The 15,394-nt window shown below is 37.3% G+C and overlaps 1 protein-coding gene across 1 annotated transcript in view; it reads right to left on the bottom strand.

Annotated features, from left to right (window-relative positions):
• The window catches only part of EFHC2 (EF-hand domain containing 2), a 231,934-nt gene that overhangs the window by 152,475 nt on the left and 64,065 nt on the right, over positions 1–15,394 (bottom strand). The window lies entirely within an intron of this gene.

Here is a 15,394-nt window from a genome sequence, read left to right as displayed (position 1 = left end):
GGAGCAGCAAAACTCACAGAAGAATGTGCTGAAATAATCTTATAACCAAGAACGGCTTGGAAGGTCAGAAGGAGGGAGCTGCTGTGCTGATACAGGAGTTGAGCCCAAGCCCACAGTCACCCTGACACAGATCCAGTCCCAGGAAGGCCTCACCAGAGAAGGAGACCCCCAGAGCCTCTCAATCAGCTGAAGCACCAGTGTTGTCTGGAACTAAGCTCACAGTCTGGTGAATGGACTGAGCCCTGGGCAGGCAGGAGACTACAGGGGTCTATGCTGGTGCTAAGAGCAGAACTTGGATTTTTCACCCATGCTGAGAACCCGGAGGTAGGCTCAAGTAGCAGTGGCCCAGGTGGGGGAGGGGCACAGGTTCTTCGGAGCTAACAACCACAACACACAAAGCTGGTTGATTAGCAAGTTGGTCTGGGGTCATCTAAGGACCAGGGAACAGGCCCAGCAAGTGAAGAACCTGATTCTCCTTAAATCATACCACCTGGGGCTTCTTAAGCTTGGGATACTGCAGCCTGGAAACAGTGCCCCACTTTAAGGAGCTAAAAGTCTAGTAAAAGAAAGGCAAGAAGAGCCGACAGAGAAAGGTGAGGGCCATAGAGAGTTTCTTCAGTAACAAGGAAGACCAAGGGGCACCCTCAGACGAGGTAGAGACTGTGTCTCACATTTCTCCTGAATCCCTACAGCACTGGTTTGGAGGAGAGAGACAAAAAAAAAGATCTATTGGTGTAATGGCTCACTGACTGAAAGAAAAGAAGAAAGGAAGAGAGAAAGGAAACAAGAATATGAAGAGGGATTTCCTTAGAGAGAGGTAAACAATGGCTGTTTTGATCTCCTATAAGAAATATGGGTGGAGCAGCTAGGTGGCACAGTGGATAGAGCACCGGCCCTGGAGTCAGGAGTACCTGAGTTCAAGTCCGGCCTCAGACACTTAACACTTACTAGCTGTGTGACCCTGGGCAAGTCACTTAACCCCAATTGCCTCACTAAAAACAAAAACAAAAACAAAAACAAAACAAAAAAAAAGAAATATGGGTGGGTTATTCTCACATAGTCTCCCAAATGGTACTACATCCTTCCCCCCAAATTGGATGATAATTATGATGGGGATGGTGATTTTGATGATGATGTAGCCATCATTCATATATTTCTGTTTGTTTAATAGATTTATTATTTACATTTATACAGGACCTCCTATATTCCAGGCATTGTGCTAAGCACTTTACAAGTATTAACTCATTTGATCCTCACAATCCTGGGAGGTAGGTGCTATTACTATCCCCATTTTACAATTAAGGAAACTGAGGCAAATGGGGTTCAAGTGACTTGCCCAAGGTCACAAAGCCATTACGTGTCTGAGGTCAGATCTGAACTCAGGTCTTCCTGACTCTATGCCTGGCATTCTACCCACTGCGCCACCCATTGTTGTTAAATCATTTTAGTCATGTCTGACTCTTCATTCAGGATTTTCTTAGCAAAGATAGTGGAGTATTTTGCTATTTCTTTCTCCAGATCATTTTACAGATGAAGAATTGAGGTAAACAGCATTAAGTAGGGTTAAAGCCAGGGTCATGCAGATGGTAAGTGTCTGGGGCTGGATTTGAACTCAGGTCCTCCTGACTTCAGAGCCAGCACTCTATCCAGTGTACCACCTAGCTGTCCCCCTAATATTATTTCCTAAAGAAGTATTCAAAGGACTGTATATCCCATTGGCATCTCAAACTCAATAGGTCTAAAACAATACTCATTAGCTTTCCTTCAAAATCCATTCCTCTTCTGAACTTTCCCATTTCTGGTGAGGGCATTACCATTTTCCCAGTCATGCAAATTCACAAGTAGGGTGTCCGTACTCTCATTAACATATCTGTTCATGTGCCAAATCTTGTCATGTCTCCCTCAACAACTTCTCCAGTATCTGTCCCCTTCTCTCTACTCCCACAGGCACCAACCTAGTTCAGGCCCTCATTACTTCTCATCTGGACTATTTCAATGACTTCCTAATTGGTCCCCCTGCTCAAGTCTTTCCCCACTCCAAATCATTCTCCACACAGCTGCTAAAGCACAGCTCTGATCATGTCACTCACCTACTTAATAAATTTCACTAATTAATTGTTGCTTCAAGGATCAAGTATAAATTTTGCTTGATATTTAAAGACCTTTAGAGGCTTCTGAATCTCATGGCCAAGACTAAAAAGTTCACCAGTGAGGGCAACTAAGTGGCACAGTGGATAGAGCACCGACAATGGATTCAGGAGGTCCTGAGTTCAAATCTGTCCTCAGACACTTGACACTTACTAGCTGTGTGACCCTAGGCAAGTCAGTTAACCCCAATTGCCTCACCAAATAAATAAATAAATAAAAAGTTCACCAGTCACCTCAAAAAAAACCAAAAACTCAAAAGAAGGAATTATGTGCTATAGGCAAAGCAATTATAGCTATCTCTACATGAAAGAAAAAAGTCCAAAAAGGTAATATCCTCATTAATGAACTGTGGAGCTATCTAATTCCAGTGATAACTCAGTACCCCACCGTTATACACTGGGTCAGGACTCACGACTCAAACTCCCTGACCCATGCTCTGGGACAGGCAGTAATTTTCCAGATGCTATAGTCATGGCCAGCACATTCCACCTCTGTCCTCACCCCAGAATTGTTACAACAAGCAGTGGACCTCAACTCAGCTCAACCACACAAATATGAGGATGGGGAAAGAGACATAACAGGCAGAGAACCGTGCTCTGCTTTGGTTAGCCCCCTAGTTAGGGAGCCCTGGGGATGGCAGTAACTCTACCTAAAATACTCACTCGATCCTCCTCCAAAAGTATAAAAATTGACAAATACTGACTCATCTCACAGAAATGAAGAACAGAAGAAACTATGGCAGGAAGTTAGTGTGTACAGTTGTACAAGGTCTGCAGGAAAGTAGAATAGAATCCAGCTGGAACTAGCCCTATTACTTAGGACAGTGAACTTACTTTCATGACCTATGCCAGTGAAAAGTGAATTTCTCAAAGTGGGAAGAGGCCAAGATAGTTTGGGGGTCTAATCCCAGGCTTAAACCCACCATTAAAAGGGAAGGAATCAAAAAATTAGTGACAGGATAATAAAAGAGGGAGAAAAAAAGACTGGGACTACTAAAGATCTTAGTAGGAAGAAAACAATCCTGGAACATAAATCATTAGAGAAGATGCTAAAATCAGAAGGGAAGATGAACATCAATAAATCTAAAAGATCACAAATGTCTCTAAATAAACACTGCAAGACAAAAGAAATTGAACTAAGATCTAATGAAACAGAACTTTATGGATTCCCAAAGAAGCATGGAATTGTAGCAGAATGTTCTAAAATGGCCCAAGAGACAAATGAATGGCAAAATGACTAGCAGAATAGAAAAAAATAATCATAATCTCACCAAAGAAGCAAAAAAGAAAACAGATTTGGAACTCAAATATATTCCAGTGAAAGACAATCTGAGAGAAGCAAAAAGAAACACTGTTAAAAGAATACATTATCTATATACTACTAATGCACACTGAATTTGAAAACAAGATATTCAGGGACAACTTACGAATCATAGGCCTCCCAAAATACCGTAACAAATCAAAGAGTTTGAACATTATAATGCAAGAATTAATACAAGAAAACTGCCTATGTTTCAAATTTCAACACATAATGATTATGTATCATAATTTCAATGACAAGGTACAAATTCGTCAGGAAATTTGTAAATATAAAGGATAAGATATTCGGGTAACAAAAGAATGCACTCACCAAAAACCACAGGAGGAAATAGAATAATATATTTAGAAAGACAAAGGAGTTCAAGATTCAACCCAAAATAATATACCCTGAAAACCTGAGCCTAAATATCAATTTTTTTAAATATATGGGGGGCAGCTAGGTGGCACAGTGGATAAAACACTGGCCCTGCAGTCAGGAAGACCTGAGTTCAAATCCGGCCTATGACACTTGACACTTACTAGCTGTGTGACCCTGGGCAAGTCACTTAACCCTCACTGCCCTGCAAAAAAAAAAAATTAAAAAAAAAAAAAAGGACAATCAATAAAAGAGAGGCCTGGTGACTATTTAACAATAACAACAACAATAATAATAATAACAATTTTTATATAGTGCTTTTATATTTATATAGTGGTTTATATAGTGCTTTAAATTTTGAAAAGTGCTTTATATTCACTATCTCATCTGAGCCTCACAACATCACAGGAGGATTGGACCCAGACAGACTTGGCAAACAATAAACAAAATGATCATGGAAAGGTCAGGGAGTTTCAGTGGACCAAACAATTTGGGACACAGGGAAATTTCTACCATTGAGCAATGCTTCTATGCTCATTACCTCCATCAATAATTGATACTCCCAAAAATAAGGCACCACAGGAAAGGAGCAGGGAGGGAAGAAAGTGAGATTTACAAGGGAATAGAATAGAAAAAATTTAATCCCTTGAGGAACACAGAGACTAAAGAGGGAATGAGTAAGTAGAAAGACTATGAATCAAAGAATAAAAGCTTAGAATAACTAGAAAGGGAAGAGAATAAGGTAGAGAAATCTTTTTTAGAAAAAAATGCAGAAAATGAAAGGAGAAAAAAACTACCAAAACAACCTAGTTCCATCCATCTTTTTGACAATATTATATATTCCTCCCATTCATGCACACTAATGCTCAGCCATATAGGTCTTTTCACTGTTCTTCATACATAGTACCCCAGCTCCTGTCTTTGTGACTTCTATTGACTGTCCGTCCCCCAATGCCTGGAGTTCAATCCCTTTGATTGAACCTTTGATTCTCAGAATCCTTGGTTTTATTAAAGGGTCAGCTTTTTTTTTTTTTTTTTGGCAGAGCAATGAGGGTTAAGTGGCTTACCCAAGGTCACACAGCTAGTAAGTGTCAAGTGTCTGGGGTCACATTTGAACTCAGGACCTCCTGAATCCAGGGCCCATGCTTTATCCACTGCGCCACCTAGCTGCCCCAAAGGGTCAGCTTTTAAAGGCACCACCTTCTACATGAAGACTTTGCTTATTCCACCCAGTTGCTAATGCCTTATTCCTCCCCCCACTTACCCACCCAGTTCTCTTATATCTATTTTGCATATACTTCTTTGAGTGTGAGTGTGTGTCTGTGTCTGTGTGCATGTTATCTCCCTGGCTACATTGTAAGTTCCTCCAGGGAAAAGACTGTCAATTTTATGAATGAATGAATGTATGAATGAATGAGCACTTATGATGTATCAGATATATACTAAGTGTTGAGGGATACAAATACAAGCAAGCTAATCCCAACCCTCAAGGACAATACATTCTAAAAAGAAGGACAGCACATATGGGGAAATAGTAACAAAGAAGGAATGTTTTGGACAGAGAAGTAATGGTAAGAAAAATCATAGTGCAAATGATTAACAAATCCTTGTCAAGAATTACTGATTTCAGAGCTAATGTTAGAAAGCTAAGGGTTGGATAGAGAGAAGCAGAAAGAAAGATAGATGTGTGAAGCAGCATGACATGGAGATGGCTGGGAAGGAATATGCTAGACCTGAGACCAGGATGAGATTAGGTGAATGCTGACCAATCAGAGCCCAGGATCAAAGGGTTGGCTCTTCAAGCCTGATCTGAGCTTGGAGAGCAGGCTGACTGGCACAGAGGTTTTTGTAATTAACAAATACTTGTTGATTAATGATTTCTTAGAACAAAAACTGAATACATGGTGGAAAATAGTCCCAAAGTATAACCCTTAGAGTTATGGGGCACTAGATGTCGTTCATCAGATATGGGCCCTCAGATGGAAGGGGAGAAGAGAGGAGAAAGAAAGAGAGAGAGAGAGAGAGAGAGAGAGAGAGAGAGAGAGAGAGAGAGAGAGAGAGAGAGAGAGAGAGAATGAACACTCATGCTATGGAGAGGGACAACAAAGAGGGATTATCAAGAGATTTTTTTAAAAGAAATTAAGATGAAGGAGCATAACTGAGACACCACAGACTAAATCCAACAATTCCCCTTAGAGATTAATCAATGTATTTAATAGGACAAAGTTGCAGAGTGGCAGATTACATAAATGAAGAGAAAGTAAAATATAGAGGGGAATAGTTAACATTTTTTTTCAAATCCATGGGTGTAGAAGTAAGGAATGATGACTCCTATATTTTCTCAGAAAAATGGAAGGAGTGAAACTGAAAGAATGAAAAGGAGAGAAAGGAAGGCCTCAAGCCAATAAGTAGGTGGAGTTCCCACTGTAAAGTATTCCAGTGTGGGTAGAGGTATATGTTAGCAATGGAAACTGGGGACCTCATGACATGATTAATCTGGGGAAAATCAGTGCCTGGGGAGACTACCTTCTTTGAGATTATTGTTCCAAAAACAATATTGCAGCATAAGGAAAATAATATGCAAGCTCCATGAGGCAATATAGGAATTTGGGGTGGGATGGGTCTGTGGATGGGAAAAGGACCCATAGATAAAATGGCACAGCCAATAGGAAGAAAAGGATCATGAGGAAGTGAAGCAATAAATCTGAACCACCAAAATTGGAGACACATGGTTACTGCCATCATGGGACAATCTTCCTATCCATATAACTCCACTCATGATATGATATTTCTAGTATTGAGCCACAGCATAAAAGGGACAAAACAGCAAGATCTGTAAAGGCAATGACACTCAAATTGGTTAGAAGGAACTCATGCCTAGTACTTTAGAAGTATTAAACTCTTGAAAAAACATAGATTAAAAAAATGAGAATCAAAATAAAAATTAAGAATAAATAGAAAAGGAAGAAAATCAGTGAAGTGAACAAAGCAAATAAAAATTCAGAAAATGGCATAGAAAAAAAAGAAAACAAATATAAGAAATTGGAGGTAAAGAAAGAAGGGGAGATTTAAGTAACCACTTAACCGAGAATAGGAAAAGAAGGCAAAAATAGTTAACCAAATAGATAAAGGAAAAGAAAACAAGAATTTAGGTTTGACAAGTAGGAGGGGAAGATAAGGGAATGGAATCTCTGGGAACAGGGTTACATCAAAGTAGTCTAAACAAAACTAATGTGAAAGTTCAAAGTATTGACTTTATTTTATTTTTTGTTGTTGAGATAATTGGAGTTAAGTGACTTGCCCAGGGTCACATAGCTAGTAAGTACTGAGGCTGGATTTGCACTCAGGTCCTCCTGACTCCAGGGCTCTATCCACAAAGTGTTAACTTTAAATAAGGGTTATTAAAACAGTCTAAATATACTAAAGACAAATGAAGGAAAAAGTAATCATGACTCTGCTCATTTTAAATGTGAATGGGCTAAATAATCCAATCAAATGAATGTATTAGAATGGATAAGAAGAAAATCACAATTTGTTGTTTATAAGAAATACATCTAAAAAGCAAAGATACACAGAATCAAAATGAGAGTTTAGAACAAAATTTGCTATGCATCACCTAAGTTTTAAAAAGCAGGAGTTACAACTACGCTCTCAGACAAATCAAAAATTTTAAATTCAGAGGAAAGTGTAGGTGGATTTCTCAAGGATTTTAGCACAGAAGGAGAGGAGAGATATAACACATTAGGTAGTGAAGATGGTTGGATCAAGTAAAAATTTGTTAGAGATGTGGGAGATACAGGTACGTCTGTGCTTCCTCATTTGTAAAATGAGAGTAATAACAGCTCCAGAACTATTGTGAAGATAAAATGAGATATTTGTAAAATACTTTGCAATCTTTAAAGCACTATGTAAAATGCTGTTATCATCATCACCACCACTATCATTACCATTATTACTTGGCAGTAGCTAAGGTACAAATATCTAGGGAGGGAATGCAGATTAGAGAGTGGGGAAAATCTGCTAGAGTAGAAAGGAGGGTATAGGATCAAGGGTGAATGCAGAGGAATTGGCTTTGGTAAGGAGAACCATCTCTTCATCAGAAACAGAGTGAAGGAGAAGAAAGCGAGGAAAGAATTGTCTTGCTACAATTCAAGCCCAATTGAGATTAGATAACATAAATCCATGGTGGGCCCAATTGGCACAGTCTCATGACTTTCTTCAGCTCCATTTCAAAAGCATGTGAATAGGAGCAAAGAAAACAGATTGTAGGAGTAATGCTGGGGTTGGTAAGGTGTAGCCAATGATAGGACAAAGGGCAAGGGATTTGAGAGTATAAAATAGTATAGAGTTGAATTAGTTCCTCAAGAGATTGAGATAGACAAGGGAAGATAGTATAGCCAGTGTAGGACTGATGACATGGAGAAGAGCTGAGGGGTAGAGAGAAATGAAGGTCCCAGTGAGAATGAAGAACAGTTAGGAGTCATAAAGCACAAGGAAAGAAGGAACTATAAATGAAGAAAAAGTCTTTGATAAAGTATGAACCTAATTTATGCTAGAAAAAAATCTTCAAAGCATAAGCATTAAAGGATCTTTTTTAATATGATAAAAATCATCTTTCTAAACCAAAAGCTACAATTAAATGCAATAAATACTAGAAGCTCTTCAAGTAAATATAGGAGTAAAGCAAGGATGTCTCTTTTCCCTACTATTATTTGACATAGGTCTAGAAATGCTAGTGATAGCAATAAGACAAGAGAAATAAAGGCACAAAACTAGGCAAAAGGGTGTGGGGGGAGTTCATCCCAATTTCTGATAAAATGATGGTTTAAGCAAAAAAAAAAAAAGACTAAGATACTAATTTCAGTAAAGTTTCAGTGTAAGAATATAAATCCACAAAAATCAACAGCATTTCTACATAGCCATCCTGGTTATTATTCTGGACCTGAAGCAATGGATCACTCAGAGCTTAGCATGCAGATAGACAGGTAGATAGATAGATAGATAGATAGATAGATAGATAGATAGATAGATAGATAGATAGATAGATAGATAGATATTTTCCCTTTAATAAAAAATATATTAACTTGCCCAGAGATATAAGCAGTGTTCAGGAAAGGAAAAACAAAAAAAGCTACTGGCAAGGAAATTAAAAGCAGCTGCCAAGGAGTTTCCACAGGGTCTCAGGAGAGCACTAGCAAAGTCTAAACACTGTATCAAATTTCTTGCCCAAAGGACAAGAAGCTCAGTGACTGATCAATCCACCTGGGGAAAAGGGTAACTCAGACTGTCCCAGATCTATCCCATTGGCATAAGGAGACAACTCATGCCTCCCTATGCCCACAACTATCCTGGTCCATATCATTTCAATCCTTAACCCCTAGCTACTAATAGCATAGAACATCAGCTACATAACAAAGCCGCCCACCCCCTTCCCTACTCCCAAACTACTAGACATCAATTTCTAAGTTTATCTTCCTTTTGTTCTATGTCTAGCATGTACCTATTTTTTTTACATGTTGTCTCTCCTATTAGACTGTAAGCTCAATGAGGGCAGGGACTATATTTGCCTTTCTTTGTATTCACAGCATTCAGCACAATGCCTAGTACCGAGTAAGAGCTTAATGAGTAATTGTTTTCTGATTGATTGACCTAGAAAGGAACCTTATTTGACAAGAATTCCGCAGAAATTGGAAATCAGTCAGAATTTATATTCTTTAAGTATGTACCCCAACAACCTGTGAATGTTAAAGATAATAATATAAAAATGAAAATATAAATAGATCTTATACCTTCCATACTGATGGTGGAGTGAACTCTTACCCAAACAAGGCATAGAAGCAATTACAAAAGTAACCAAAATAAGAAAGGAAGTGGCCAAATTTCGGGGGGGGGGGAATCTTTGTATCAAATATCACTCAGAAAGGTCTGATATCTAAGTTATATGGACAATCAACAGAAATATTTATGACGAAAAGGTATCCCCACAATGATAAGTGACCAGGGGATAAAAACAATGCTCAAAATAAGAATTGTAAATTATTAACAACTATAAGAAAACTCCAAATTACTAAATAAAAGAAATGCAAATCCAAACAACCTTGTTATTTCATCTCCTGTTTAGCAAATTGACAAAGATGTCATTATTGGAGGGGCTGTGGAAAAACAGTTATCATATTGTTGATTGAGCTATAAATCAGCAGTCACTCTGATAAATAATTTGAAACTATTCTAAGAAAGTGATTAAAATGTATGTCCTTTGACCTAGAGATTCTACAGCTAAGCATATTTAATAAAAAGGTCAATGAAAAAAAGCAAGGCCTCACATACACAGAAATATTTATAGCAACATTTCTGAAGGATAAAAGAACAGAAAACAAAGTAGCTGGTCATTGAATTGGGAATGGCTAAACAAATTGTGGTATGTGAATGTAATATTGCTGAGCTATAAGAAATTACAAATGTGATCATACAAAGAAAGCATAAAATGACTTATATGAACTGATGTAGAATGAAGTGAGAACCAGGAAAACAACATAGACAAAAATTACATTAATGTAAAAGGAAACAACAATAACAAAATATCCAGATGACTCAGTGGATGGAGTGCTAGGCCTGGAGTCTGGAAGATCTGAGTTCAAATCCAGCCTTAGATATTTACAAGCTGTGTGGCCTTGGGAAAGTTACTTAACCTCTGTTTGCTTCATTCAATGTTCTCAAAGGAAAATGGGGATAAAAGTAGTACCTACTTCTCAGGGTCATTGTGAAAATTAAACAAGATAATATTTGTAAAGCATTTAACACAGTGCCTGACACATAGTGAGTACTATGTAAATCCTAATATTATTATTATTATTATCATTATCACTATTATTAACAAAACAATTGAAACCGAATGCAATGAAATCACAATAACCAAGCTTGGCCCAAAGAAGAGACATAAGAAGATAGTTTTTTGCTCCCATATTTGCAAAGGTGGGAAGACAATGAGTATGAAACATTGCATATATAATAAGAATATTTTGGTAAGTTGATTAGTTTTCCTGAACTTTTTTTCCTACCTCTTCATAAATTCATTTTTATGAGAGATGCCTTTCTGGGAGTGGATTAAGAGAGAGATACGATGTGAAATATATGTGATATAAAAACAAAAGTTATCCATAAAATTTTAATCTAAAAAAAATACTATTTTATGTACTGACTAATACATCAAACTAAAAATGTTAAACAGTACTATGATAAGACTCTTCATATTTACTACAAATACACCTTAGACTCTGGACAGAGATATTTTTCTTTTTGCTGAAAAACTAGCCTTTCAAAAGAGAGAAAGCCATAGAATCTGCAAAGCAATTTGAAATCATGAAAAGAAAGTGAATAAGATGCCCACATCCATATAATTACAATCCTTTTATCACCTGAAGAGAATGAAAGATGCTAATGAGAGGTGAAGGACTGTTGGAGTTTCTCCCTATTTTAAAGGAAACACTCAAAAGCAGTTCGTATTTTTAGTTAAGAAGTACAGTTTAGTCATATGGTTCTTTTTCTCTTCATAAACATACACCTTAGGTCATGATTTCACCATTCTTACGGTGAGATATTGTGATAAAATGACATATGGCTTGGAGGTAGAGGACTCTGCTTTGAATCCCAACTCTGTTACTAACCAAGTGGCCTTGGAAAAGTCACAAAAACACTTAGCAGTAGAAAGAGTGTTGGTGGTGCATCACTTTTGTCAAAGCATTTAAACCTCCGGGGGCCTCATTTTCCTTCTCTGTAAGATGAGAAGACTGCACAAGATGGCCTCTGTGGGCCCTTTTAACTTTAAACCCATGATTCTCTAAAATGAAGGAGGTGATATTAGATCAGAGGTATCAAACTTAAATGGAAGCTGATCCCTACATGCTTATACACCCTATATAATGTTCATACTCCATTTTTGGAACTGAAGATACTCCACAATCTTATACCACTTTACATACCCACATGTCTCATATTAGTCCACTCAACCTACTTTATACTGGCCTAGTCTCTGTACCTCAAACATTCACAAACTTTGGACCTCCCTCAGTGCCCAACATGATGGACACTTAATAACTGGTTTTTCACTTGATTTGAACAGTTCTTGACCAGTAGGCTTAAAATTAAAGCAAGCCCTTTCTAAATGATCATATCATTCAGAAATGCAACCTGTCGATCTCCAGAATTTTAATATAATTCTTTAGGCATAGTATTGATTAAAGCATTTAACATGTCCCAGACACTGTGCTAGAATACAAAGGGATCCAGAGACAAAAATGAAACAACAACTATCTTCAAGGAGCTTACATTCTATTTTTTTTTCTTTTCTTTTCTTTCTTTTTTTTTTTTTGTGGGGTGATGAGGGTTAAGTGACAGCTAGTAAGTGTCAAGTGTCTGAGGCTGGATTTGAACTCAGGTCTTCCTGAATCCAGGGCTGGTGCTTTATCCACTGCACCACCTAGCTGCCCCCAGAGGAGCTTACATTCTAATGGAGAAGAAAATATACCCTTAGTAAAGAGAGACATGTATAATACATACAAACATATACAAAATATATAATAAATAAATAGAAAGTAATTTGGGGAAAGGCCATTGCAGCTGGGGAAATCAGTTCTTTATATACTTTCAATACTAGACTTTTTCAGAAAACAAAATAAAACAAAATTTGCTACATTCTCCCCCCCCCTTTTAACTTTCCCTTCTGCTTTTAGATGCATTGATTTTGTTTGTGAGAATCTACTAACATTTATTAAACATCTGTTATGTACCAGGCACTGTACTAAGCTCTAAATTCATGGAAAAGCTCTTGATTTTGCATAATCAAAATTTTCCATTTTATCTCCCGTGATACTTTATACTCTCTGTTTCACCAGAAACTTTCACCCTCTCTACGGCTCTTCTCTGTTCCTCTGTTTGTCTGTGGTTATATCTAGGTCATGCAGCTTTATTTAAAGAAGGGCCGCTAGGTGGTGCAGTGGATAGAGCACCCAGCCTGAAGTCAGGAAGATTGCTCTTCAATGAGTTCAAATCTGGCCTCAGAAACTTACTACCTGTGTGACCCTGGCACTTAGCCCTGTTTGCCTCAGCTCCCTCATCTGTAAAATGAGCTGGATATGGAAATGGCAAACAACTCTAGAGTCTTTGCCAAGGAAACCCCAACTGGGGTTACAAAAACTGGATACAACTGAAGAACACAGGTAATGAGATTTATGGTTTCATATAGTATATTTTTCCCTATTCTTTATTCACATGTTCATAATTGTTCTTTGTCAAATTCAGAATAATTAAAAGAAATAATAAAGTGTAAAAAGAAATAAACAAAACAATTATGCATTAGTTCTAAGTATTTAGGAACTATAAAATACTTAGTAAGTTATTCATCTTTGCAATTACAAACATTAACAACATAATAACAATGCATTAGAGGTGCTGTTTCCCTCCCACTTTACTAGATTAGAGCTATTTATATAAAATAGCAAACCAATTAGGGCAACTGCAATAAGTTTCAAAAGAAAAAAATAAACAAAAACAATCTATATCATTCCATTATCTGGATGTCTCTAGATTATGCCTACATATATAACAAATGATTATGTGCAGCATGAGCACCCAATCTGGGGCAAGTCACTCAATTTCTCTGCTGCCCAGTTTTCTCCTCTGTAAAGTAAGTCAACTGACTAAATGATCTCTAAGGTCCCATTTCGGCTCTAAATGTATGATCCTGTAACTGATGATATGTGGCTGTAGCAGCAAAATATCATAAAGTGTCAAACCATAAATTTAAACTGATAAAAGTAGTCTATTGTTGTTCTCCAGACTCCCTGTGATTGCTTCCTATCTGTGTATCTGCAGCCTGAACAATGCATTATAAAGAAAACTTTAAGACCTTACTTTATATTGAAGTTCTTGTACCTTATAGCTTTGGCAGTGATTCTAAATATGATGCTAACACCTGAAAGCTTCTATATTCCCCGATGTAAGGGAGAAGGGTGATGCTAATTTCAAAAATAAAAGAATACAAATTAAGAGGTCTTGATTTGTTTATGGAACCCCTCAATTAGAAAGTGCCTAAATATTTGTCCTGGGTATTAACTAAGATGCAGTATGTGGTTCAGAGCCTCATTAAAGCAAGTAAATATTTCATAGCCTTAGTATCTGATCTCAACCTTAATGAATATTTAATAGAAGCTGACCAACAACAACAGCAGAAACCTGAAGGAATTATGTTCCATTTACTTAGAACTGGAGTCTCCAAGCTACTGTAGCAGCTTCTCAAATAGTCTGAAGCTAAAATTATAGCAGCCTCATCAAATAGTCTATATTATTTTATAACCAACTAACAGACTGCAAAATATGGTTTGAAATTTATAAATTAAATATTTTTGAAATGAATTTAATACAACTTGCAATTTGAAAAAAAATGCAAGAGAATGGTTTAATGTACATGGAGCAGCATTAGATATTCAGTAGAGTATGCTGCCTGAAATATTTTCCATACTCCCTTATGAAGGCAAGACTGAAAAACAGAATCTGTTATCTATGGGCCCTTCACAGTTTATTTATTGGAGAACCACAGCACACAGTTACCTTTAGGGTATAGGGCAATAGAAAACACAAGGCCTACTAAACACTTTTTTTAAAAAATCATGTATTTATAGGGCATTTGTAGGCAATGAAACTAGGAAAAAAAGTGGGAGGAAATCTATAACCTAGGTCAGGCATACAAATTTCTTAGAAATAGGGACCCATGGACCAATTTAGGGTTTTGTATTATGTCATAAGCTGACTAGTGGAAGTCTCCCTAGAATAAAGTTATATGCTTTAATCTATCCAATAAATGTTTGTTGATCAGTGGAATAAAGGTGAAGAATAATGGAGAACAAAGAAAACCTAACTCTTATTCTCTCTCAAGATATACACCCATATAATATCTGCTTTCATTAGATGTGGGATGTGAGATGAGACATTTCGACTAGGCCTCACCAAATTAAGGTCACTAAACAATATGATCTCTTTATTATACCTATAAGGACAAGGATTTAAGATTATTGACCTAAAACTTCTTGGTTTGTTTTGGTTTGGGTTTTTTAAGTTCAGGGCTTTTAGAAGAATATCAATTGTGCTATCTGGGTCGGGGGGAGGGAGTTAGATATCTGAGAGCTTTATTGGGTAATGGATTCTCTAATAAAATTTATATATTCTTGTGGCGAATTCATGCATTCTAGAGTCTATTAATTTGACATAAAAAGACACTGTGTGGAGAAGAAGCCAAGCTTGCAGCGCAATAGGAAGCAGTACAGTAAATTCTGCTCCATGAACTTCTCCAAACTGATTAGAAAATGTACCAGACCCAATCCTGATGGCTAAATGCTGATAAAGTCACAATCTGTCATTTGTCCAGAGGGATGTGGCATAGCAAGACAGACAGAAAGTCTACAAATTGTTCTCTGTGCGCTCCAGCACCCAGGTTGACCTTACCAAGGCACCCCAAAATCCATACCAGGGTACTGCAACAGAGACCCTCTGTAGAGTTCCAGATCACAGATCTAGGGCA

Source organism: Dromiciops gliroides, chromosome 3 (assembly GCF_019393635.1).
Source record: "Dromiciops gliroides isolate mDroGli1 chromosome 3, mDroGli1.pri, whole genome shotgun sequence".
Lineage (NCBI taxonomy): Eukaryota > Metazoa > Chordata > Mammalia > Microbiotheria > Microbiotheriidae > Dromiciops > Dromiciops gliroides.
The sequence above is the reverse complement of the archived record's forward strand: the minus strand, read 5'-3'. Positions and strand labels throughout refer to the sequence as shown.